At 44.2% G+C, this 26,031-nt stretch overlaps 1 long non-coding RNA gene across 1 annotated transcript in view; it reads left to right on the top strand.

Annotated features, from left to right (window-relative positions):
- LOC308646794 overlaps positions 1-26,031 on the top strand; it is a 588,350-nt gene that overhangs the window by 336,718 nt on the left and 225,601 nt on the right. The window lies entirely within an intron of this gene.

The following is a 26,031-nucleotide window of genomic DNA, read 5'->3' as shown; positions in this document are numbered from 1 at the left end:
TTCTTAAAAAAAAAAAAAGAATTGTAATGCATTCCACTGTCATATATAAATAAAAAAATTAATTAAAAAGTCTCAGGTTCCACCTTAATATTAATACAGATTGTGTATTCTATTCTTTAGGGTTTTACTTATCTGCAAGGAGAAATGAAATCTCCAGAAACATGTGTCATGACCCACACAGTATTCACCAGAGTCATCTGTTCCCTTACAGGCTTGGGGGGACTGCCATCCAATGAAACTCGGGATCTGGCTCCTCGGGTGGCCGCTAAGAGTCCAGATGATGAGCCCAGAAGTTCAGAGAAGTCAGCTTGGTGACCAGAGGGAAAGCCAGCAGGAGGACTCAGGCACATGAACTTCTCTGGTTCCTCCCCATGGGCTATTGCCTGAGTGGTTTCCTCCAGGTCTCCCTAATCTGCCTGGTGACCCGCTGTGTCTCAGGGCTTTGATGAAGCAAGGCCAAAGCTGTTGAGTCACATCACCACCCACCTCCCCTTGCCTTGGGCCGTTTTTCCCTCACCTCCATTTCCTGGCTTCCTCCTCTCCCACAATGAAACAGCAGTTGGCCCTGGCTGTGGGCTCTGCTTTCTAGAGGACCCCAGGCCAGGATGTGATCCACTCTTATTACACTCAAGAAAGTTTCCAACCTTGTGGAATATCTCCGTACAACCCCAGGTTTGGCAACAAGCAGCACAGAAAGAAAGGCAGTCCCAAAGCAAGAGAATAGCTAGTCCCAAACCAGAGGCCTAGAACTGTGAGGGTTCATAGCTGATGAGGAAAGATAGCAGGAAAGACCTCGGGAGACTGAAGAGGGGCTTGTGAGCCAGGCCCTGCAGGGGATGTTGACCAGACCTTCCTCCATCCCAGGGCCTGAAATGCCGCCTAGGAGGCTCCCCCACCATTCTTCTTAAGTACAACTAATGCAGTGAGTCACTGTTCCTGGCTTCTCCTGGTTCCTGGCAAAGACAAGACTGAGAGACACTGGCACAAGTAGGAAATTCAGGTCAAAATGAGACAGACATACCGTTACCGCTGTTTACCATGATGGGTCCTTGCTTCCCTGAATGCTGAAGTATAACACCAGAGAAGCACCTTGGGGCAAGTGGAGAGTGGACAGTGGAAGGCTTTATTAAAGGACAGCAGAAAAATTGTCCCTCCCACCCCAGGAAGAAGGGGGACCCGAAAAGTGGAATCTGTGGAAAGGGGAGGTCTTCTCCCTTTTATATCTAAAGTCTTCTTTTGTCCTCCCACATTCCTGTTCTTTATTTCCCTCTATCTTGCATGTGATGGGGAATGCAGGTGGGAAGGCCAAAAGGTGGGAAACAGGTGGACCCATGGGGGGTTGAGGAGAGATCTGGGCAAGGTGGTTTGATTAGCACCTCCCAGTTTTGCTGGGAGCTGCTTCATTAACAGTTCTTTAGGACAGCTGAGGCCTTGGGGACATTAATATTTCAATTCCCCAAGCGTTGTTCTGGTTTCCCCAGCTCAGATCAGACTCCATTTTCTTTATTAGACTCGATATTAGATTTACCTAACTACTGATTTACCTAACTACCTATCTTTAAATCTGGCTTCAGTACTTTGAACATTCTCCTGTACACTGTGGAGTGCCCTAAGAGGTATCTGAGTTAACGAAAGATAGAAACAGAGCTGAAGTTTTTTTTAAGTATAAATCTGGTATGGCCATAGGGAAGATGAAGAATAAGGAAATGAGTTAGGAAAATTTTCTTTCCAAGCTCGTGACTGATGGAATAAGGAAGAAGTTTCAAAAATGACCTCAGGTTGAGTGGTGATGCCAGGATAGTCAGAGAGTGCAACACAGGTAGGAGCTTATGGCAACAGGACCCAAACTGAGTGCTCCCTAGAAACATTCCAAACATTCCAACCATCCAAACCCTTTTGACCCAAAGAAATGTGCCGCAGTCTGGCTGGGCACAAAAAACTGGGAGGTCACAAGCCACTTGTAGATTCAAGCATGAACAAACTTTATTTTTCAACCCATGCAAACTCAACGGGAACTCCGCGAGAACTCAAAAGTAGTGGGCACCCGAGGCAGCAGGAGCTGCCCCTTCTGGCAAAATGCCAGGCACCATCTTGACCTGGCCGTGGCTCTCAACATCTCCCCCCTTTTGTTTAATTAAACAACAAGTATGTGGCTTAGGGACCGTGCCTGCCTTAGGTTGCCCAATACTACATATGGTTCTTACTCGTCATCGGATGAGCTGACCTCAAGGCGTCAGCCTCCTGTCTTAGGTTGGTACCACTGCAATTGGATCTTACCCGTCATTGACTACCGGCCCAGCATTATTTAGCCATACTGTGGATAGTGGTTTTTATACAAACACCATAAACAACCTGCTACAAGCAGAAAGGGGAGGATACAAAATGCCATGACACCAAGCCAATTGATGGCCCCTTTTGGAAAAATTGTACCACTGATGACATCATCAGCAAAGATACCCCGGCACTACCACAATTCACTGTACCAACAGATAGTTCCACGATGCATACAAGTGATACATAGTCCAGGCAAGTTCTACAAGCAGTTCAAAGCAGAGGAATCCATTAATATGTCCATTTCCTCCCAAAGTAAATTGACTCCTTGATTGAGCATCACTAGTTGAGTTATTATTAATTGATGCATCAGTTTATACAGTTTACTGTGATAGCTATCACAGAAGCTGTAGTTTGGTTTTATCTTTGTCTTCACTGGCCCTGGGATGAAGATAGGAATTCTGGCAATGATGGCTAAAAAAAAATTATGTAACATTCCAGCAGGCACTAAAAAAAAGCAATTTTCTAAACAATTTAGTATCCTGAATAGAATTAGATATAATGAAAAGGAAAGGTGAAAGTAAACAAACAGATCTGTTAACCACATTTTAAAACAATCCTCAACAGCTGTTTACCTAATTTAAATTAAACTGTTTAAATCACATGAATAAAAAAAATTTGGATCCATTTTTTCATGAGCGCTCCTCATATATGATATATGGACATACGCACATACAGACATACAACACAAACACAAGTGTGCACACATAACACAATACATACAACACATAACATAATAGTAAAGGCCTTGTAGCTTTTCACAGGTGAAATCCCCATTGCAATGCTCAAAAACTCCACAGTCAAAAAATAGAACTGATCATAAAAACATTAACCTAGGTCTGTATGAGCTCAAAAAACAAAAATAGAACTTCATGATGTGGGAAAAGGCAATAATAAAATAGATATTGAAAAAAGCATCCTGGTTGCCATCTGGGTTTGACTCTTCTTTTGATATCCCATCCTTCTTCCTGTAATTTGCATATGGGTCTGAAGGTATTCCCACAAGCAAGCCCCAAAGTTTTTTACATTTGAAATAGGCCTTAATGGTGTTCATTATTCATTAGCCTCCAGGTGTGGGAGAACCACTGTCACAGATGTAAGGATAGCCAAACTGGAGTTCTGGATATCAGCTGTTATGGATTTGAGCCAAATCATCTTCTTTTTGGTCTGTAGAAATCACTTTAGTTAGTCTCTCTGGGATCCAAATTGGCTGCTGATCTCCCTGTGGAAACACAAAAACAGACCCCCGACTCCAGACAATCACTGGGTCAGGACCTTTCCATTGTCCTGTTAGAATATCCTTCCAAAGTACCTTGGGCTTATGTACATTTTTTGGACACATGTGCCTTTCCACAGCACTAAGCCTTGATTAATCCAAATTTAAAAAGTTTAGAGTAAAAAGGGTTATTTTAAGTTTATCTTTGGAGGATATATACCCCTTCCCAATTCCCTCTTTTTGCTTTAATAAGTACATTTTAATAGTTTGATGAGCTCTTTCAACTATGCCTTGTCCCTGAGGATTGTATGGGATTCCTGTTATATGAGTAATGCCAAATGATGAGCAAAATTATTTAAAAGAGGTAGAAGTATAGCCAGGGCCATTATCGGGTTTTAACTGTTTTGGAATGCCCACAAAATTTTGTAAGCAATGAGCTATAATATCTTTAGTTTTTTCTCCGGCATGAAGGGAGCCCATCAAAAATCCAGAAGAAGTATCAACTGTAACATGCAAATATTTTAATTTTCCAAATTCTGGCAAGTGTGTGATGTCCATCTGCCAAATATGGTTAGGTATCAGTCCTCTAGGATTGACTCCAAGATTAACTTGTGGTAAAAAGGTCACACAATTTTGACATTGTTTTATTATTTGTCTAGCTTGTTCCTTAGGTATTTTAAAATGCTTTTTTAAAGTATTTGCATTGACATGGAAGGATTTATGAAAATTTGTAGCTTTTTCTAGTGTAAAAATATATGTATGTCATGTGTAGCTTTATCTGCTAAACCATTGCCCAAACTAAGGGCTCCAGGCAATCCTGTATGTGCCCTGATATGTCCTATAAAGAATGGATCTTTTCTGTCCCAGATTAGACTTTGTATAGTGGAAAACAAAGAGAAAACAGTAGAGGAAGGGTAAATCCTACCAGCATCTTCAAGGGATACTATAACATTAACTATATACTGTCTATCGAAAAATAAATTAAATACAGAATCTTCAAACATCACAAAAGCTTGTAATACTGCATTAAGCTCTACCTTTTGAGCTGATTGTTTGGGTACTAAAAATATAAAAGTTTGATCAGGGGTAACTACTGCTGCTGTACCATTATTTGACCATCAGTGAATATATTTGGAGCATTCATGATAGGTGTTTTTCTTGTCATTTTTGGAAAAACTACAGGATGTGAAGACCAAAAAGATAACAAAGGATTAGATAGTAAGTGGTTATCAAATGAAACATTAGATTTACACATGATTATTGCCCAAGTATTTAACTCATTAGCTAACTCATCAATTTGATTCATAGTATACGGAGTAATAATTTTATTGGGAGAAATTCCAAACACTCCCTTTGGTGCTTTTATTCCTTTGAGTATTAATTGTCCTACAGCCTCAGGATACCTAGTAAGAATAGTGTTAGGAGAATAAGATAAATGTATCCATAATAATGGAACTTCTATTCTGTAGGAATATTTTTTGTTGGTAGTAAAATAAATAATAAAGGCAAACTTATATCAATTCTATCCAAATGCATATTTTCCATATATGTTTCAATGATTTTTAATGTCTTTCTTGCTTCAGGCATTAACATTCGGGGTGAATTTGGATCTGATGGACCTTTTAGGATATCAGATAAAGGTCCCAACTCTCCTGTTGGTATGCCTAGATAAGGCCTTATCCAATTTATGTCTCCTAATAACTTTTGAAAGTCATTAAGTGATTTGAGTTGATCTACTTGTATTTGAATTTTTGGTGGACGGACCATGGTTGAGGATAATAGAACCCCTAAATAATTAATTGGAAAATTTAATTGTAATTTATCTATTGCTATCTCTAGATTATAATTTTTTAATAAATTTATAAGTGTGGCATAACATTCTAGCAATATATCATCCATATAGTGAAAATTTGTAGTTCAGGATTTTGATTTCTAAATGGCTGGATTGCTTTGTTAACATAAATTTGACACATAGTTGGGCTATTAGCCATCCCTTGAGGGAGTACTTTCCATTCATATCTCTGATCAGGACCTTCATGATTCAGCGCAGGGATAGTAAATGCAAAACGCGGACTATCCTCAGGATGAATTGGAATTGAAAAAAAATCTTTAATATCTATAACTAAAACATACCAGGTTTTTGGCAAAGCAGACAATTGAGGAATCCCTGATTGAGCAGGTCGCATTATAACCATCTCATTATTAATAGCTCTTAAATCTTGCAATAATCTCCATTTACCAGATTTCTTTTTGATGACAAAAATGGGAGTATTATAGGGAGATACAGAAGGTTGTATATGTCTCTCCCCTAATTGTTGTTTGACCAGGTCATGGGCTGCTTGTATCTTTTCTTTAGTCAGGGGCCACTGAGGAACCCATACTGGTCTTTCTGATTTCCAAGTAATTTTTATTGTCTCAGTGACCCCTCCTGAAAACCCAATCCATGTCTATCTATTTCTTGATCTATTTGTATTGGTGCCACTATACTTTGTCCTTTTTCTCCTAATTCTTTTCCTTTCCTAAAACCTTGTCTAGCTATAATAGTGGGCGCATTTGAATTGATGTTATTTGTTAATGTCAAACCTAATTGATCTAGGACATCTCGTCCCCATAAATTTATAGGAAGATGATATAATACATATGGCTGTATAGTTCCTTCACAACCTTCAGGATACTTCCAATCTAATACCATCACACTTCTATGGGGATTAGTTGCCATTCCTAGGCCTCGAAGCATTTGAGTGGCTTGTTGTAATGGCCAATGTTTTGGCCATTCTTGACAGGAGATAATGCTAAGGTCTGCACCTGTATCCAGTAGCCCATTAAATTCATGTCCTTGAATATTTAGTTTTAGCATGGGGCAAGAATCTAAATTTAAAGAAAGCATAGCCCAATCTACACCTGTGGAGCCTAATCCCCTGGAACCTCTTTTTATAGTACGACTGGAAAATTTATCATGTAGGCTGGGTATTATTAATAACTGTGTAATATTATCTCCTGGTGAAATTACTGATATACCCCTTGGAGAACTGGCTATAATTTTTATTTCACCTTCATAATCAGGATCAATTACCCCAAGACTTATCATTAGTCCTTTTAGAGTTGAAGAACTGTGTCCTAATAATAAGCCTACTGTTCCTTGGGGAAGAGGTCCTTTTACCCCTGTGGGAATGATTTGAACTCCCATGTCTGGAGTTAGTACTGCCCTGGCAGAGGTGCAGATGTCCAACCCTGCGCTCCCTCTGGTTTGTCTGATGAGAGATCTAATGGATAATGTGTCCTGGGCACTACCCTGATGGTGTTGCTGGGTTCCTCCATTGCCCCGTATATTTGTGGTCGTGGGCCCCAGAGCATTGGGCCCCCCTGTCCGTTTTTTGGCAATGGAGTCCAATTTTTTCCTCCACGATATTGTGGGTAAATACCTGGTCCTTGTCCATTTTTTGATAACAGAGTACCCTCTATAGTGGTTTGAGAACAGCATTAATTAGCCCAGTGTCTCCCTCTACGGCATCGTGGGCAAATACCCGGTATTCTACCCCTTTGATCATATCCAGTTTTGTTAAACCCTCCTTGTATGGAGCAACTCCTTCTAAAATGTCCTGTTTGTCCACAATTGTAGCATATTTTTGGCCTGGCACCTAAAGCCTGTTGTACTGCAGCTGCCAAGGCTTTCCCCTGTTCATTAATATCTCTACATAATTTAATATATGTGTTTAAATCTCCATGTTTCCATGGTCTAATGGCCTCCCTGCACCATCTATTTGCTTGTTCATAGGCTAGTTGTTTTATTAATGGCATGGCTTGTTCTACATCCCCAAAGATTATAGTAGCTGTTTGTATAAGCCTATCTACAAATTCAGCGTAAGGTTCATTAGCTCCTTGTATTACCTTAGATAATTGACCTTGTAAATCTCCATGCCCCTGTAAAGTTTTCCATGCCCTACCCACGGCTGAAGCGATTTGTGAGTATATGGCAGGATCATATCTAATTTGTTGCAGCTGACCCTCATAAGGTCCCTCTCCTAACAACATATCTAGATTTCTCTGAGGATAACCAGCTGTTGCATTTCGCCTAGCCGTCTCCGTGCAAAATTCCTGATTGGCAACCTTCCATAACAGATATTGTCCTCCAGTTAGCACAGCTTTGCACATACTAGTCCAATCTGCTGGCGACATGTTCACATTGGCAATGGATTCGACCATACTTACAGTGAAGGGTGCTTGAGGACCATAGGTTGTTACAGCCTCTTTCAGCTGCTTCACTGTTTTGAAATCTAAAGCCTGGTGAATTTGCTGCCCTCCTGCCTCCTCAAATACAGGGTATGCTAATCTTTGAGGTCCTGTCTCAGGATCCCATCTATCAACTACGGGGGTTGAGGGCCACTCAGCATATGTTGTCTCCATAGGTGGAGCTGTTGGTTGGACACCCATGCCCTCTGGTGATAGAAAGGTGTTAGTAGCAACCTCCTGTTGTAACTTGTCCCCTGATAGCCTTTCCTTCTCTAAACTTTCTTCCCCTGTCTGACTAACTCGAGAGACTTCCTCTTTTACTTGATCTAAAATGTCTTCTCCTTGACTAAGCAAACAAGATTGTACCAACGTCCATAATGGTAATGTGCCAACTGGCAGAGTTCCTGGGCTTTCCTTTTGTATCCTTTTTAAATCTTCACCATGATGGTTCCATTGTGATATATTTAACAATCCCTCTTTAATGAACCATGGGCTACACCTTTGTATCATCTTAACGTATGCCCTAACTGTTCTTGATTTTACTGAGATGCCTCCTTCCTCTAGTAATTTACTTAACACCCTTTCGGTTTGGTTTTTACTAATTTTTAATTCCATATTTCTGCTATAAAGATAACGCAACCCAACAAGATAACACAAAACAAAACCAAAACAAAACGAAACAAAAACGGAACAAAAATTTGTTGTATCAGTTTTTCTATTTTCTTGACGTGTGTATCTGTGGTCTATCTCTATCTCTTCCTCAGGGCTGAACAACTTCAAACCTTGAGCCAACCACTTTCCCCAATTTGCCTGAGAAAGTTCTAGGGACAGGCAGCTTGAAACAAAAACAAAACAAATCAAAACAAGAACACATTGTTTTTTGAAATGGTCACCCATTCTCTTGCCCTGCCCTCAGAGGTGAGCAGTTTCACTTACCCCCAAGCTTCAGGAGTTCCCTGTACGGGCCACCAAATGATGCAGTCTGGCTGGGCAAAAAAAACCGGGAGGTCACGAGCCACTTGTAGATTCAAGCAGGAACGAACTTTATTTTTCAACCCACGCGAACTCAACAGGAACTTCATGAGAACTCAACGGGAACTCCGAGAGAATTCGACGGAAACTCCGCGAGAACTCAAAAGTAGCGGGCATCCGAGGCAGCAGGAGCAGCCCCTTCTGGCAAAATGCCAGGCACCATCTTGACCTGGCCATGGCTCTCAACAGAATTGAAAAAAGGGAAGGCAGGATAGACCTGGGTAGAAGCTACAGAGAATTTCAAACTCAGTGGTTAAAGGAGCACAACAAACCAGAATGTCACCAACCAATGAACTACTCACCTTCCAGATACCTGATTATCATAAAAGTTAGACCACACCCTGAGCCATGTAGGTAAAAACTCCTAGCCTCAAACCCTCAGCAACTCTCTATTGGGACCCCTTTTTCCTAGTGAGAGCTTTATATATTTTTTCTTCCACTTAAATAAATCTTACACTTTCTCACTCAGTCTCCTTTGTCTGTGGATTTCATTTTGTGAATTTGTTAGACAAGATCATGGAAGGAATTGCTGGAGTCTGTTGCTAGCAGACATTGCCTGCTGTGGAGCTGAAAGAGCTTCAACATAAATACGCCCTACCCACCATGATTGAAATGGTAGAAAACCCAGTTCCACTAGGACACAAGTTAGAAAACATAAGGGGAGAAAAAAATAATAATGAGTTTTGCCTGCAAGGCTTTGGGTTGGAGGTGCATATGGGACATTCAATTGAATCTGTCTGAGTAGGCAACATTTATAACTCTGAGAGTTGGAGATGGGTGACAGAAACTGAGAGAGCATCAGCATGCTGTGGCTGGAAGCCAAGGCAGATGGTGAGGTTGCCTGTGGACCACAAAATTGAGGAGACATAGGACTGAGAGTGGAGTTCCAAGGCAAAGCTACTCAGAGGAGGAGTGATGGAGAGGGAAATGGGACCAGGAAGGTGGAATCAGGAAACACTGCTGAAGGGTAGAGAAAGTATCAGACTCCAAGCAAGATTCTGAGAGAGGCAAAGCAGGTCTCCATGCTGGGTAAGTGGAAGTGTTCTGAACCAGCTCAAAGCTCTGCCCAGTGCTTAGGCTGATCTCACAGACATGATTCACTGCCTGTCCCTGGGAAGGCCTCATAGCACTCAATTAGCCCATCCATCATGGAGCTCTGGGAGGGCAGGGCCTCTTGGCATCCCTTCTATTCTTCAATGACACAGCTGTTTGGCCACAGAGGGTCACCTTAGCTTGCACAAGTGGGCAGAGCCACTAATGGATGACAGATTCCCTGAAGCCCTCTCTGGCCTCACATCCTTGACCACCTGCTCCTCATTTACCTTCATTAGGGGCCTAGAAAGAAAGAGAGGTTAGGGCAGGCTGCTGTCTGACTGAGGTTTGCTATAAGGTTTGTGCTGACTCTGTAAAGAGAAGTATTCACTTGGAAATTGCTGGACTGAACAGGGGACCTGGGACTGTTTTAATTCTTAGATCCTCTCCAGAGGTGTCAGTCACCAGGGTGTTGACACAGAGATATCTGCTAATGAGGCTTCAAAGTTTCCTTATGACCAAGCTTAATAGCTTAACTGAACCACTGGACAAAGAAGAGGAACAAATAAGGATTCACCATGCACCATGAGCCTAGCACTACATTACACTCCTCACCCATCACCTCATTTCATCTTCAAAGTGACGCCATGCAATAGGTATTGTTATAAATTGTCTCCATTTTACAGACAAGGACATGGGGTTCAAACAACTAGTAAGTGGAGAGGCTGCATCGGACATTTTCAGTTTTAAATGACAACCCCAGAACTGAGAAAGCACTTCCACATAGACTATTTCCTCTTGATCCAGAGACTTACATTGACCATGAGAATTCACCCCATTTTATGAGGCCCTGAGAGTTGAAGTGACTTGTCCAAGATCTGAAGTTTGGGTCATCTAACCTCTGAGTTCAATGCACCTCTCATCCTAGATCTACTTTCTGTTCATCCAGGAGAAAGTCTAAAAGGTACAAACTGAGTAATTTTCCCATTAATGACAAAGAATTCCCTAAACCAGAGACCTCTCTCTTGAAAGACATATCAGGAGATCTCAGTCTGCCAATTTCCTGAGTGAATTCTATGAAGTAGAATTTACAAGGGCACATCAATGTCATGGAAATGACCTACCTATTTTTAATGAAGCCCCAGACTTTCACATTCTGGAGATGTCTGAAAAGTACAGCCCATCCACTTCCCTTCCATGCCCCCATGGACCTCTGCTTCTGTGGGAAACAGCAAGGCTGCCATCTTGGTTTCTTGCTGTTATGTCCTTAAGCCTCAAGTTCCGTGTTTTAGTCTATTTTCTGTTGCTATAACTGAATACCACAGACTGAATAACTTAAGGATTTATTCAGCTCACAGTTCTGAAGTCTGAAAGTTCAAGATTGTGCAGCCACATCTGGTGAGGTCCTTCTTGCTGGTGGGGACTCTATAGAATCCCAAAGTGACACAGGGCATCATGTGGAGAGACACAAAGTCCTAGCTCAGGTCTCTCCTCCTCTTCTGTTAAAGCCATGGTCCCATAGGACTAGAGTTCCAACCTGATGGCCTCATTTAACCTTAATTACCTCTCAAAAGTCCCACTTCCAAACACAAGAGTCGAATTAAGCCTCCCCCCCTTCCAATGGGCATTAAATTTCAACTGACTATTGGTGGAGACATTCAAACCCTAGCACTCCATGAACTTGGTGCCCAACAGCATCTCTGTTTAACCCTCAGAGACCACTCTGCCATTCATTCAGCTAACCACAGAACAAGCTGCAGACCCCAAGTGTTTGCACCGTTCCCTTCACTTCTGTCACAAGAAGTCCTATGTCTCAACATAAATGCAAGGGACCTTGAAAATGTCCTCTTTATTCCTTCCCTCAGGTCCACAATTAGAAGATATACTTTCTAATGATCTAACCAAAAGCCAATTAATTTCTTAACTGCAATACCTATTTCTTAGCAAAAATTTTTGCTGTCAAATGAGTTCAATAAGTTGTTAGAGGGAAATGGTCATTTCCTTTGAGATTCACTGTGCCACGGGACACTCCTTTCCAAGCAGGTGGTCATGATGGCTCCCTACAGAAGGTGTCCTAAGCAGTAAATGAGTTCTGGGTTGTTTTGCTCCCTTTAGCTCAGCACTGGCCAGGGGAGAGAAGCAGATTATTAAGTACCTTAGTAAAATCTTTAGTTTATCAATTGCAATAATAACAACAATAATAATATCAAGTATTTGTATAATAATTTCACATTTTCAAAATAATTATTGGATTTTAGAACTGGAAGGGACCTAGAGATGGAACTCATCTCTCAATTGCAGGTGAGAAAAAAGATGAGGCTTAGCACACCTAATTTCCTGAGCTGTTTCCTTATAATCCCTCACACGAGTAGGCCAGCCCACTTCACAGAGCAGGAAACTGAGACACAGTGATTGTCCTATGTGACTCAACAAACAGAAGCAGAGCTAGGACCAGACTTCCAGCTTCTCATCCCCCATCCCCTTTCTCTGAGCTGCAGGGTCTCTCCTATGGACTAGGAACCATAAGAAGAAATACCATATCAATTGGGTCACCCATGACCTTGATATGACCTTGGCCTGCCCCAGCTTACAGCACTTTTTCTAAAGATCTCCCTATTCCAGGGGGTCACCCCTGTTCCAAATGCATCTCTGCCCCCCTCTTCTAGCCCCCTTTCTTTCCTAGTCTTCCTTGAGATATGAAGTGTGACAACCCCAAATATCTAATCATCTGGGAGAGACAGTGTTGAGCTGAGGATCCTGTAGCTCCCTGTCACTTTAATTAATGAAAAGTGCATTGTCTGAAACTCCCTATAACAGAAATTCCCATTTGTTGGAAGATGTTTTAGCTCTAGGTGATGGGAATCATTACACAGCCCTGTTTGGCTGGAGCAACAGAAGAGGATCAGGACTAAGGAGGAGGCAGAACCAGCTTGGCCTCCAGGGACAACCCTCCAATCAGAAAGACAGTAAGGGCACCCCTGATGACAAGGTGTAGGTGCAAGGTGATTGCAAGGGCACAGAGGGGGAGCCATTGAGAGGGATGAAGGTGGCTGGACTTGGGGCACAGAGCTTCTGAGTTTGTGTTGACTGCCACATTGCGACTGATCCCATAGGCTGATTCTGCTGCAAGGGTTCATTGTGAGACCCACTTTTCTGGGGGACTCAAGATAAATCTATGATCAAGGCTTCCTGCTCAAGGAACTTAGATCTTATTGGAGTCTCAGGAGGTAAAACTGCTGTCATTTGTGGCTGGCTGGCATCCAGTTCCTTTCTCCTAGTGATAGTACAGGGACTTTCTTTGAGTCTCTCCTCCCTCGATCTTAGACCCTGCAGTCAGGACTCATCTCTCAGAGCTTTACAACCTGAACTATCCCAGGGGCACGTATGGGGTCCTATAGGACCCCAAAATCCATACCCTCCCTCCTCCTCTGGGAAGCCCTTCACAACCCGGAAAGGAGTTACTCCCCCGCCCTTCTCCTGAGACACCCTCATCACCCTCTTAGCATTTTTCACACTGGCCCACAGCTGGATGGCTGTGTGCATCTTCCCTTCCAGACTCTGAGCTTTTAGACTGGGGGCATCTTTTAAGGATTTTCATATCAGCAGCTTCTAAGACAATCCTGGCCCATGGTAGGTGCTCAGAGGATGGATGAGCTAGTGACAAGAGTCACACATAAACTATAAATAATCACCTAAGTCCCATAAGGGCAGGCAGCCCTGCAGACTTGTGGGCGTTTTGTCAACTTCAAGTGCCATAAGCAGTGACACACAGAGGCTTTATTGCACTTTTTGGTGAGGCAACATAAACCCCATCTGACAGATTGTTCTAGTCATGTATCAGAAAGACGTGACAGATTGACCCCCAAGGTCATGCTACACCTGCTGCTAAGAGAGGGCAAGAAAACATCTACCCCAGATCCGGAATGCTCCTCAAGGTCTCCCCTGGATCAGGGATGGGCTAGAGGATGGGAGCCTATAGAGAGGAAGGCTGTACATCTGCCTGACATTTTCTTGGTGTCTAGTTTAGAAAAACAAAATATTTGAACTTGCCTGAAGCAACTCAAGACCACCAAGTTATGTGGAGCTAATGCTTCAAAACAAAATACATTGCTCAAAGAAACAGGTACATCATAAAACAAGTTCAGAACAATCGAGAGCATTTCTCCCCTTGTAAAATGCATGAACTCAATCAATAAACATTCTTTCTCCACAGCTTGGGAGCCCCAGGACAGCCTTCCTCAATGGAAGAATTTCACCTTTGGTAGAGAGGAAGTGAACTCCACCAAGCTCTCAAGATAAATAAATTCCAGCTGAGATACAATTTTTCTTTTCCATTTCTTCCCCCACCCGCCTCTAATTCAGAAGTATCTGTACATTTGCTGGTTCCCCAAGTTAGGATTCAGAAAAAACTAAAGTAAGAGTTACTTCTTCATTGAGCTTCAAATTCCCCTAAATCTACTTTTTGTTGGCCCAAGCCAAAGCTAGTTACCTTCTGGTGGAAAGAAAATGTTTCCATTTCATATAGTAAATCCGTGCACCCTGCTGATTATCATTATATTCCTGTCCTTTAGTTGTTTTCAAAATGACAGTGTATTGACCCAGCCATCTCCCAGGGTGTGAAGTCCATGGGAAAGCACAATCTCTGTTATGTTGTTCACTCCTGCTGCTCTTGTGCTGCAGTTTAGAAGGTTTACCTCACAGTTTATGCATCTCCCCCCCACCCCCGTGCAGAGGAGACCCCATCACCAAGAATCTTGTGATGTCCTCCAGACACAATTTCAGACACCAAGTTGGCCCTCGAGGTTTATGTATCTACCTTCCCCTCCCAGCACTGGGATTTTAAAGCTGGGGGTGTCTTTTAATTACTTTCATATCAGCAGTCTCCAGCACAGTGTTGGGCACATAGTAGGGCTCAGTGGATGTTGGATGGATGAATGAGGGACGAGACTCACTTACAAACTACAAATAATATCCAACAAGCCAGTGGCCAAGCAGACTCGTGACGCTTTGCCAACCTCCAGTGATACAGAACTTGGCATGCCCCTCTGCCCTCTGTCCAGACTTGTCCTTTAAATAGGTAAATGCCAGCATTGTGGGTCCTCTCTGTGGTGGGGGTTGTGGAGTGGGTATACAAGGACATTCTGGATTTCTGTCACCTTTTCTGCTTCATGTTTGAGCTTTTCAAGTGATGGGTGAGGCTGGGAGGGCAAGAGCTAGCAAAATTGTCCTGAGTGGGAACCAGGCTTTGTTTCTGGGGACTCTGGAGGTGACAGAGCTGGGATTGGGCCCTGAGCATTCTGGCTGAAAGCTCAGAGCTCTCCCCTTACTATCTGGTCCTCAAGTCCTTCTCAAGACAGTCCCCTGCTGCAGTGTCACGTCGCCATTTTTTTTTTTTAGTATTTATTTTTTAGTTGTAGTTGAACACAATACCTTTATTTTATTTATTTATTTTTATGTGGTGCTGAGGATTGAACCCAGGGCCTCACACATGCTGGGCGAGCACTCTACCACTGAGCCACAAACCCAGCCCCTTGCCATTCTTAAACAGACCTTGGCTCTGCCATTCTGGAGCTGCAGGATGTTGAGCAAATGTGGTCATCTCGCTAAGCCCCAATTTCTTCACCTGCTAACGAGGGCTAAGCAGGCCTTGGGGATGTTGCATGAGAGGTTGCGGGTGAAGCTCTGACACATGGTTCCCTGTAGGACATACCCAGTTATCACTGTTTTTTCATTATTGATGTTGTTGCTTGGTTAAAATGGTTCTGTTTCTGAACCAAAGCAAACCACGCAACTAGTAGGTCCGTCTCAGTCTTGGTCTTGACATCATTGTCCCTACATCTACCTTCCCTTTTTATTCTATAAACTTTTTATTCTAGAAAGAAGCTTCTCTTTTAGCAAGAAAATTTACGCAGTGTTGTTTGAGCTTCTCAGACACTTAGCTTCTTTCAAGGAACAAAAGACTCAAGCCAGACACCTTTCCCATGAGGAAGTCGAGCCTCTGGCCAGTTGACCCTTCCCTCATTTTCCTTCCGAAGCAGTAACTTCCCCAGAGGCCATGGTGTCGGGCCAGCCCCCTGCTCCAGATGTGGCCCTGAGATTACGCTGCCCAGGTCCGCTCTGTCTCCTCCATCCATTTGGATACAATGTCCTGCTGACTCTGTCCCCAGTGACACGCTCAGGCTCAGTGCCATACCACTGCCACAACCCCAGTCCATGCACCCTTGTATGGACAATTAATTGGCCACTAACTCGTCTCCTTGTCTTCAGGCTTCCCTCTCTGAGGCCCCAGCATCCTGGGCCAGACTGGCCTTCCCAGGGCCTGGCTCAGATGGGGACTCTTCTCAGACATCTCCTACCTCATAAGGCAAACAGCCCCAGGCCCCAGGCCATGCACAACCTGGCCACTCCCTGCCTAATGGTCCCACATGACCCCATACCATCCTGCCGTGGCACATGCCACCCTCTCTGTCAATAGCCATGGGATCTGCCTATAAACCCTCCCATCCTTCAGGGCTCACTTCAAATACCCCACTCCTCCAGAAAGCTCCTCCCGACTCCTCCAGGCAGAAGCTCTCCCTCCTCCAATACCTCTAACGGCTCCTCCTCCTTCCCTCTGTGCCACTTCTTGGTCCTTCCTCAATTCTCTGCCTACGCTTCCTTGTCTCCTTCACCCCGACACCGGCTGCTCTCTCGCCCCTCCCCATCCACGTGGGTTATAGTAGTCTTACCTAATAGGATTGTTTTGAGGATGAGTAACTTATTTCAGGTAGAGCACTTTAAATTGTGCAATTTAAATTTAAAAGTCCAAGCTGTCACAATCATCCCTGTCATGTGTCTAGTTTACCATTACTAGTTTTATGGCATGAGAAAATGGTTGTCCCTAAGCAGGTGATTTCTCCCACGGATTAGGGCATTGATGCCATGCTGGATACCAACAGGACACTCAGTAAATGTTCAGTGATTGGAAGGAGACAGACTCTGCTATGCCTAATGCCTCCCCTTTCTCCCTCTGCCCTCCGCCCTTCACAGCTGCTGTCACTCACCTTCCAGGCATTAGCACTATCACAGTCCGCAATTATATGTTTACCTTTAGCGATTATTTTATTGTCATCTGACATTTCTACCAGGCTCTAACTTCCTCGAAGGCAGGGATCTTATCCTTTTTTTTTTTTTTTTTCTTATTCCCCTTGCTATTAAGTTCCCAGAGCCTAGCACATGGTTAATCATATCCAGACTCTGGGGACACGTATAGGCTCATGTAAGACCATGAGGCAGTGTATGACTAGATTGTGTATGGCATGGGGACTGGGGCAAAGAGATTTTAAATTAATTAAGTAGTGAAATATAATTAATCAAACATTGATTCAGTAATATACTGATGGGTTTTTTTCCTAATTCTTTAAATTATACAAATATAATAGATTAGATTGTGAATATTAGAGAAGTTGTGAACAAGGGCTACTAGTAACCAGAACTAGTCAGAGATCATGTCTAGTCCAGATCAGTGAGAAGTGAATTGGCTCATTGCCTGTAGGACAAACTAGGCACTCAGGGTGTGGGCTTGGCAGTCAACGCAGCTAGTTGAGGACACTTATCTGTGTGACTATCAACAAGTAACTACTCTTCTCATCTGTAAAGTGGAGATCATAGCTCCTAGGGTCACATGCATGTAAGAAGCTTACACAGAAGTTATTTACTATGATGATAATGTTGGTTTCACACAACATGATAGACTAGCCTAATTAAGCTTTTATGAGCTAGATCATGTGCTTCAATTTTCTTATCTTTAAAGTGGTGCACTCAGGTTCTTATTTTATAACGAAAATGATGAGCTATTTACAAGGGAACAATAATAATGGAAATTTAGAGCCCATCCAAGTACATCCTAACCCTTGACCAGAAATATTTTCTAGAAAATAAAGCTATCACAGGTTTTGCTTTCATGAGCAAAGTTTAAGTAAATTTTCAGTACTTCTCATGGGAAAAACTAAAATGAGCATTTCTAAGACTAGAACATTCATCTAACTGCCCTTATAGTTTTAGGCCACTGACTTTCCAAGACTTTTGATGATAATCCCTAAACATCATTGTGACCCTAATAAAATCTAGGGCCCAACCTGCTCAGTCTGTGCATAGCACATTCAAACTCCCCAAATACAGGAACTATTTGTAATTAAAGGGAACGGCTCATCTAATAACTCATAAAAGACATAACAAGTGATTCCATTCACAACCCAGCACAACACCTCTCAAACACACCTGCCCCCTGCCCTGTGGGAGGCTGAGAGGTACTCAACCCCACATTCTTTCTCCAGCCCAGCACTGGGTGAGACAGAAAGAGCTTTCTCCTCTCTCCTCCCCACCTACCAGGGATATTACAAACTCCTTCATCAGAGGACAGAGTGGAGGTGGGATGGCCCTGGATTCCCTTTCCAGCTCTAGGTTATGTGGTGGGACCGTCACCCAGGCCTGGCTGAGGGGGGACATGACTCAGGTTGGGTAAGGCCAATCCTCCCATCCACTCCCCACAGCAGTGCCTCTTTGTATGCCAGGTGGTTTCTACCTCTCCAGCCTCTCTAGCTGCTCAGGCTACTGCCATTTTCCAAGCCTGATTCTTCAGTCTTTGGTACATTCTGAGACGTCTGAAAGACTTCCAGCAAATCTGTCTGCTTAGTTTATTATCCAAGCCGATTTTTGTTGTTTACAACCAAACATTACCTGCTACCTGAAACCCACATGCTCATGAATTGGATCAGCATAAGAATATGGCCACAGCCCTGGAGCAGTGAACCTAAACTTAGCTGATGCAGTTTATTGCAAATAGCAGTCAAAAGTCAGCCTTCATTAAATTGCTTTCTACTGCTTTTGCCCATTCCCTGCCCAAATCTTTTGCACGTGTCCAAAATTTCTAAGGAAGAAAGAGATAATGGCCTCTCATTTTGTAAAATCTATGTCTATCTTCTAGAGGCTACTCAGAGGAATAAGAATAGTGTACAGAGAGGAGTCTAAGTATTTGGCCTCTCTCACTTCCTGGCGGTATGTCTTCAACTCAATCATTTATCCTCCCTGAACCTCATTTATCGTATGTACAATAATGTAGACAATAATATCAGCTATTTCTACTTCTCAAGATTATTGTAAGATCCAAATATGTTGAGAATCATTAAATCTGTAGCCTGGGCAAAAATTAGTCAGTCATGAGCAGTGTCTTCTAGCTGCTTCTTTCTCCCCTTAACCTCCCCGTCTCTGTGACTCTTCCCTTCTCTCTGTGGCCTGGCAGCTGTTGTAGGCCATCTAAGTTAGACTCTCGTTTCTCAGTTACCATTACAGGTCAGAATAAAAAGCATCCCCAGAGGTTATCAGCAGTGTTATATTTTTAAAATGAGAACCCCTAATTACACAGTTGTTTGTTTTGGAACTAGGGATTGAACCCAGGGGTGCTTAATCACTGAGCCACATCCCCATCTTCTTTTATTATTTTATTTAGATACAGGGTCTCACTAAGTTGCTGAGGCTGGCTTTAAACTTGCAATCCTCCTCCCTCAGCCTCCCAAGCTGCTGGGATTACAGGCCTGCAACATTGTGCCTGGCCATCACAGTTGTTTTAAAATGAATTTGTAAAAGGTACCTAATGCCAGACCACGGCGGTGCAGGAGCACACCCTCAATATAACCAGGAGGCATGATGACAGGCCTCTCACAGTGGGTCCCCTGGGTTTTTGAGAACAGAAACTGCCTCTATTCTTTGCTTTCCTTTTTTTTTTTTTCTATTAGAAATCAAGCTGGAAAATAAAATGTCCCTCACTCGTGAAAGTAAGGAATCATTACTCCACCGAAGCTTGGCAAGCTAGAGAGATCTTGCCAAGATCCATAATTATGAATGGTTTCTACTCAAATTTCTTTTTTTTTTTAATAGGATAGGAGAGGTGCTGAGGTGGAAATTCAAAAGACGTGGAGGCAAAGGAGGAGAACCAGCTGCTCAGAGCCAGGAGGCGGGGTGGGGGGACTGGGATCGGAGTGTGGCTGTCACCATAGGGCTTGTGTTCAGAGCAAGGAACAGGTGCCACTGTTAATGAGAACAGGACCCCTTCCTAGGGGCTACCAGCAAATTGTCCCCTGGGGCAGTGTGGCCAGGTGGGAATAGTAACCACTGTCATTTTTGAGCTCTCACCATGGACTAGGATACTGCACTGAATGCTTTTCAAACTCTTGGAGGCAGAGGCCTGGGGAAATCATGCTGCTGCTGCTGCTGCTCAAAGGTGTGCTGCACTCCTCCCTCTTCAGTCACCAGTGGTCCCCTCTGCTCACTGCTGTCCTCTCCCTCTGAAATGGCAAGAGACTGGACAAGGGCTACTCTGCCAGCTGGACCCGGCATGAAGATGACATGTTGCAGCAGAGCTGCCGGAGCTCCATGATGAAGCTGAACGTGAACGAGAAACGGACTTGCAGGCTTGTCGTCTAGCACAGCATAAATTAGTATAAGCTGACATTACAGTAAGACATGTGGGGGCTCAGAGTGTGATTTCCCAAGGGGACACTGCCAGCAGGTGGCAGTGTCCTTCTGACCTTGGAGCCCACACCACACACACACACACACACACACACACACACACACACACACACACCACTGAAGAAGAGCAGGTTTCTCAGCTACTGAGCACAGCAGCAGTGAGCACTTAACACAGCCAGGCACATGGTCCTTGAACATCGTGTGTCCCCTCCCACCCAATGTCGGATCTATGAGCGGTTTCGAAGGCTGAGAAGTTTCTCCAACCTTCATTTCCCTACAATATTGTTTCCTAGAGAGTCACAGCTGCAAATGTCCCTCTGCCAGGCTCCACTCATCTTCCTGCCCACTTTGCACAGCATCTCTGATCACCCCCTCCATTGGCTGAACTTGGCAGGCTCCTTGCTGCTTGCCCTGCTATACAGACTCCGTCCCTCCTGTCCTGGCTGACAACAGCATCTTCAATTTCCAGTTATTCCAATTGGAAACTTAGAAGTCCTGTGTGTCGTCCGTCTCTTCAACCCTCCATCTGTCCACACAGCTTGCTCATTTTTAGTGACCACTTCCTGGAGTTCGTCCTTCCTTTCCATCTCCATGACTCCGACTTACCGGAGAATCTTCATCCCGGAATCTTCTTAACCCCAGAAAAAGTCAGCTCCCCACATATGCTCTAGTAGCCCCTGAAATTTTCTTTTCTTTTTTTTATAGCATGGTTGTAACTACACATTTGTAATAGCGTTTGATTAATGTCCCTCTCAGATTATAAACTCCACAAGGGCAGGTCTTAATAAATGCCACTGAATGGATGAATAGAGCTCCCTTTTTTCTGTTTCTTGTGACTTCAGCCCTAGCTAAATGTTTCCCAAAGAATGGAACTCTTATTACTGCTTCTGTCGCCCAACCCCATCTCTTGCACTGAGCACAAAACCAGACACACACACACTAGAAGCTCAGTAAGGAAGGACGCATGGCTTGCTGTGTCCCCATCAGTCATTTGGCTGTTCAGTTTGTTCTGAGAAAGGGAAGTCCTCACTCCCAAATGACCAGTCAGGCCACCTGGCCCTGCCAGCCTCAGGAACCCGACCACCAGGAACATCAGTGTTTCCATGGTGGCTCACTGGGCTGGCGGGTCTCTTTCCTTGGCCTCCTGATATGGCAGTAATTAGAAACAGCAGTCATCACACGTCGCGTCCCCCAGGCACCCCGTTGGATGCAGGAACACATGTAGCTGCGAGACCACCTGCCAGGAAGAGAATAGAAGAATCATTTGCTGAACATGGCAGGGGTGATGGCTAAGGGGACGAGCTGCTGCATAGCAAACAGCCACCTCCTCTTCCCCAAAGCCCTCAATAATTTCTCCACTTGAAAAAAGAAAAGGAGAAAAAAAATACACGATTAATTTTTCATGTAGATCTTCCCACTTGGAAGCTCAGGGAAGGGCTTGCATACTAACAGCCACACTAGAGATGCCACGTTGGCCCAGCTTGAACAAAGCCAAGGGGAGGGAGAGGAGAGAGGGAAAGTCCCCTGGCCTTCTCCTGCGGCCCTCTTTGAGGACAGTGACAGAGAATAGCGCACCTGCTTGTTCTTCCATTTTTAAGGTCCTGCTTTGTCCCAGGTGTGATCATTTTCACTGCCACCTGTACCATAACAACACTGGCAGGAGGACTTGTCCTCATTTTACACACGAGGGAACTGAGGCACAGAGAAGTTAAGCTCCTTGCCCAAGGTCACCCAGCTGATGGGAGGCAGAGTCAGGACTCCAGGTCCAGCATTCACACCCCTTGCCACGTCCAGGCCCAGCACCATCTCCCAGCAGGTACTTGGCAGACTCTGGGTGACCATCTGTTCGAGATGCTGCAGCAGGCACTCCTTTCCAGGCGGGCATGCGGGCTCCAGTGCATTCTCAATCTAAATTCTTCCTGCATACACATTAACTATTGATTTTCTCTGCCTTAGTCCCAAAGTGAAGATGAGCAGAGAGAAGCCAGGAAGGCGGCTCTGACTCTCCTGGCTGCTCCGTGGTAGGGATTTGATCACGAGTCCTTCCACCATGACTCCCCGCACTGCTGCGCCATGCAGTATGGTGAGGAGCTGAAAACTTCAGCTGAGACAGCTCCGGGGCTTACCTCCCCTCTCCCCCTAAGGAGCTGAGCCATGCAACGCGGGCAAAGGGCTTAATATCTCTGCATTAAGAGAAACACACACAGCAGGAATTTATTATCTCACTGTTAAGGCTAGATGCAAGAAACTGGGGTCTTCTGAGGACTCTAAGCAGGAATCAATGCCAGACTTCTCTCCCGGTTCTGGCTGTCACCTGCAGTCCTTGATGTTCCTTGACTTGAAGACACGTCACTCTGGGCTCTGCCTCCACTTACACACGGTGTTCTGTCTCCCTCTCCTCTCCCTATTAGGACAGCAGTCACCGTGGTACTCCTCTTCCAGTATGACCTCACCTCAACCAACTGCATCAGCAACCCTCTTTCCAAATGAGGCCACATCCCGAGTTGCTTGGGTGTAAGTACTTCAATGTAACTTTTGGGAAAGTCATAATTCAAACAGTAACAATCTCTGTGCCTTTGTTTCCCCTAAATAAAGAGAATAACATATACTTCATAGGGTGTTTTCGAGGATTGAATAGTGTATGGAGAGGGCTATCAATAGTGCCTGGTATGTAACAGGAGTCCCACGGATTCAATTATTAATCTGTGATTAATAAAGTCATTATAATTGTCTGTGGAAGAAAAGGCATTATCCCCTCTTTTTTTTTTTTTTTGGTAAGATACTGAATAGACTAATTTCATATAGAAACAAGTCACTAAATGTATTGAATATTCAGTAGACAGAACTCTTGGCTGTATATAGCAGAAATCTACTCAAGCCAGCATTGGCAGAAAGAGGAAAGCCAGTGCCATCGACCTGACCCCCTCCCACTAACCTAACCCCCCACTGTGATGCCATTGGAGGTGAGGACCTCAGGAGGTGATCAGGTCATGGGAGTGCAGCCTATGAAAGGGATTAGTACCCCTTATCTACAGGTTTCTTAAGTTTACTTGCTTCTCCTCCAGCACATGAGGACACGGTGAGAAGTAGCCACCTGTGACCCAGACTCCAGCCCTCAGCAGAACCCACTGTGCCAGCCCATGACCTTGGACTTCCCAAAGGATGAAACAAATTGTTGCTAATTCATGCAGCCTATGGTAGGCTGTCCCAGCAGCCTGAATGGTCTGAGATGGTCAGCGCAAGGCGGGCAGGATGTCTCTTGGAAGGAAGGCAAGAATTCCAAGAAAGCTGGAAAACCAGGGTCTGGGTGGCTGTTGGAACTCAGAGGCCTGGAGCTCAGTTTCATGCCCTGGCACACCCACTTCACTCTACCTCTCTGGGTGTCCATCCCCATTATCCATGGGACTTAGGGCAGCTTAACCTCTCCATGCCTAGGTTCCTCATCTGCAAGCAGGGATGAGAATAGGGTTGTCGGAGGTCAGATGAGCTCGTGTTTGTGAAATCTTCAGCACAGCACTAAAGAACATTTGGCATGTGAGTGTTGGCTGTCAGTGTTATTCTCTGGGTTGGCTCTTCCTGCTATTCTGTCCATCAGGTGGAAAATACAGCTGCTGCCCACTCCAGAGTGTTTCCAAATCCTCCCTTCAAGGGAACAAGCCAGGCTGTGGCTCGATCCCTTTTTGGCAAGTCTGAGCTGCTGGAGATGGGTCTCTGGCCAGCCTAGGTAGGGAATCTGCCCTTGAGTTCCTGCAGATGGAGGAGGAAGCCTAGAAAAGGGGCTGAAAGGTAGCCTGACCCATGACCAAGGCCATGTCCTCCTGTCTTCCTTTCTCCAGCTAGAGAGGCCTCCACCAGCACCAGATGTGAATCTGCTGTCTAGACTTTCAATGCCAGCCAGATTACATACCCCTCTGCCTTAGCTGGTGTCTCAGGAAATAAGATCCATACTTGTCAACCTTGTTTGAAAGCCCTTCCAACGTCTAACACCTGCCTCCTTTTCAGCCCTTTCCCAGGTCTTTCCCCTTGCCAGACACGCTGGCCTTCTGTTTCTTAAATTTACTGTAGTCTTCTCAGGACCTTTGTACATACCATCCCTGCAACCTAAAATGTTTCTCCCTAAGATTTCCAAGGACCACAATTGGATCTCTGCTCAAATGCTGCTCACTCCCAGAGAGACCACCCCTGACCTCATCTAACAGCCCTATCACCACCCCCATCATGCTCCCTCCCATCATTCTGTTTTACTTTCTTCACAGCAGTTATCATTGTCTGAGTTTGTCTTGTCTGTTTATGGATTCACTTGTTTATTTTCAATCTACCCCCCACAGAACATAAGCTGCTGACAGTAAAGAGTTTATTTGGGCTGGGGGCGTAGCTCAGTGGGAGACCACTTCCCTGGCATGTGTGAGGCTCTGGGTTCCACCCCCAGTACCACACCCCCACATCCCCCCCTACACACACACATAACCTCATTTGTTTTATTTACTCTGATGTTCCCCATGCCCATAGCACAGCCAGATATATTATAGATATTAATACATACAGATAGAATGAACAAATCCATGATTAAGGTTCAAGTAAATGCTGAGCCTAGGAACATATGGGCGGTAGAGTCAATTACCTCTCTATGTTGCCATGAGTCATTCACTCTAACCTTGTACCACCACCCCAGCATGCCACCTCCCCAGCTCTTCAGGTACCACCAGCTTCTCAGACCCACAAAGTATGCCAGGTTTAAGAATTACCTTTTGGAAATCTTTACCAGGTTTTACCCGCCATCACCCCTGTTTTACCCAACTTCCAGTAGTGGAGTTCTTCAGTTACAAATGTTATACATCAATCACTAATAACACTTCCTCAAGATCAAAGCCAAGCTAGACTCCTCCCCTGACCCTCAGGCCTGTGCAACCACAGAAATTCTCCAATCCTACAGTTTATTGTCTAATTTTATTATCACCCAAGGATACAAGATGATTTATTTGTTTACATGGGTTCAGATTATTCAAATATTCCTTTATCTGTTCTGTAATAGCCATTCTTTTTCTATTGCCTTCATTGTATCTTATTAGACATCTCAGTTTTGTTTCAAGCCATGTGGCCTTGGGATATACTGATGTGTTTAAACATCCTCGTGCATACTTTAATATATTATAAGCCATTTAAACTCATTGTAACTTGTCTACAAGCTAAGAAAACACCATGGATTGCTCTCTAGGGAAGAAAAACTAAACCAAGTGAATTTTTTCTACATTCTAACATGAATCGCCCTGGCTTTGGAGTGCCCTCATTTGGCTTCTTCCCAGGATGGACCTAGCCCAGCACCCGTTCAGAAAGCAAACTGAAAGCAAAGCCCCCTCAACCCCAAAGAGCTCCTCAGCAGCACTTGGTGGCCCCCTATGTCCAGGAAATTTAAAAAAAAAAAAAAAAAAAAAAAAAGGTCTTGCAAAGCACTTCATGAAATCTGACACAATGTTAATGCCCTCTGGACCTCATGGCATGTAGAAAAGATTAACCATCTAAGAAATGACACTGGCCCTGGTCAGACTCCAGCTTGCTCTCTGATGGCTTTGGAGTTGGTTTTCTTGTGTTTGATGATTTGTGGTGTCTTCTCTGTGATCTATGGGTGCTGAGTGCTCCCTTTGCAAGCCTAGAAGGTTAGGCTGAGGGTGGATTGCAGGAAA

This window comes from Spermophilus citellus (assembly GCF_964194105.1).
Source record: "Spermophilus citellus genome assembly, chromosome: 4".
Taxonomy (NCBI): Eukaryota; Metazoa; Chordata; class Mammalia; order Rodentia; family Sciuridae; genus Spermophilus; species Spermophilus citellus.
The sequence above is the reverse complement of the archived record's forward strand: the minus strand, read 5'-3'. Positions and strand labels throughout refer to the sequence as shown.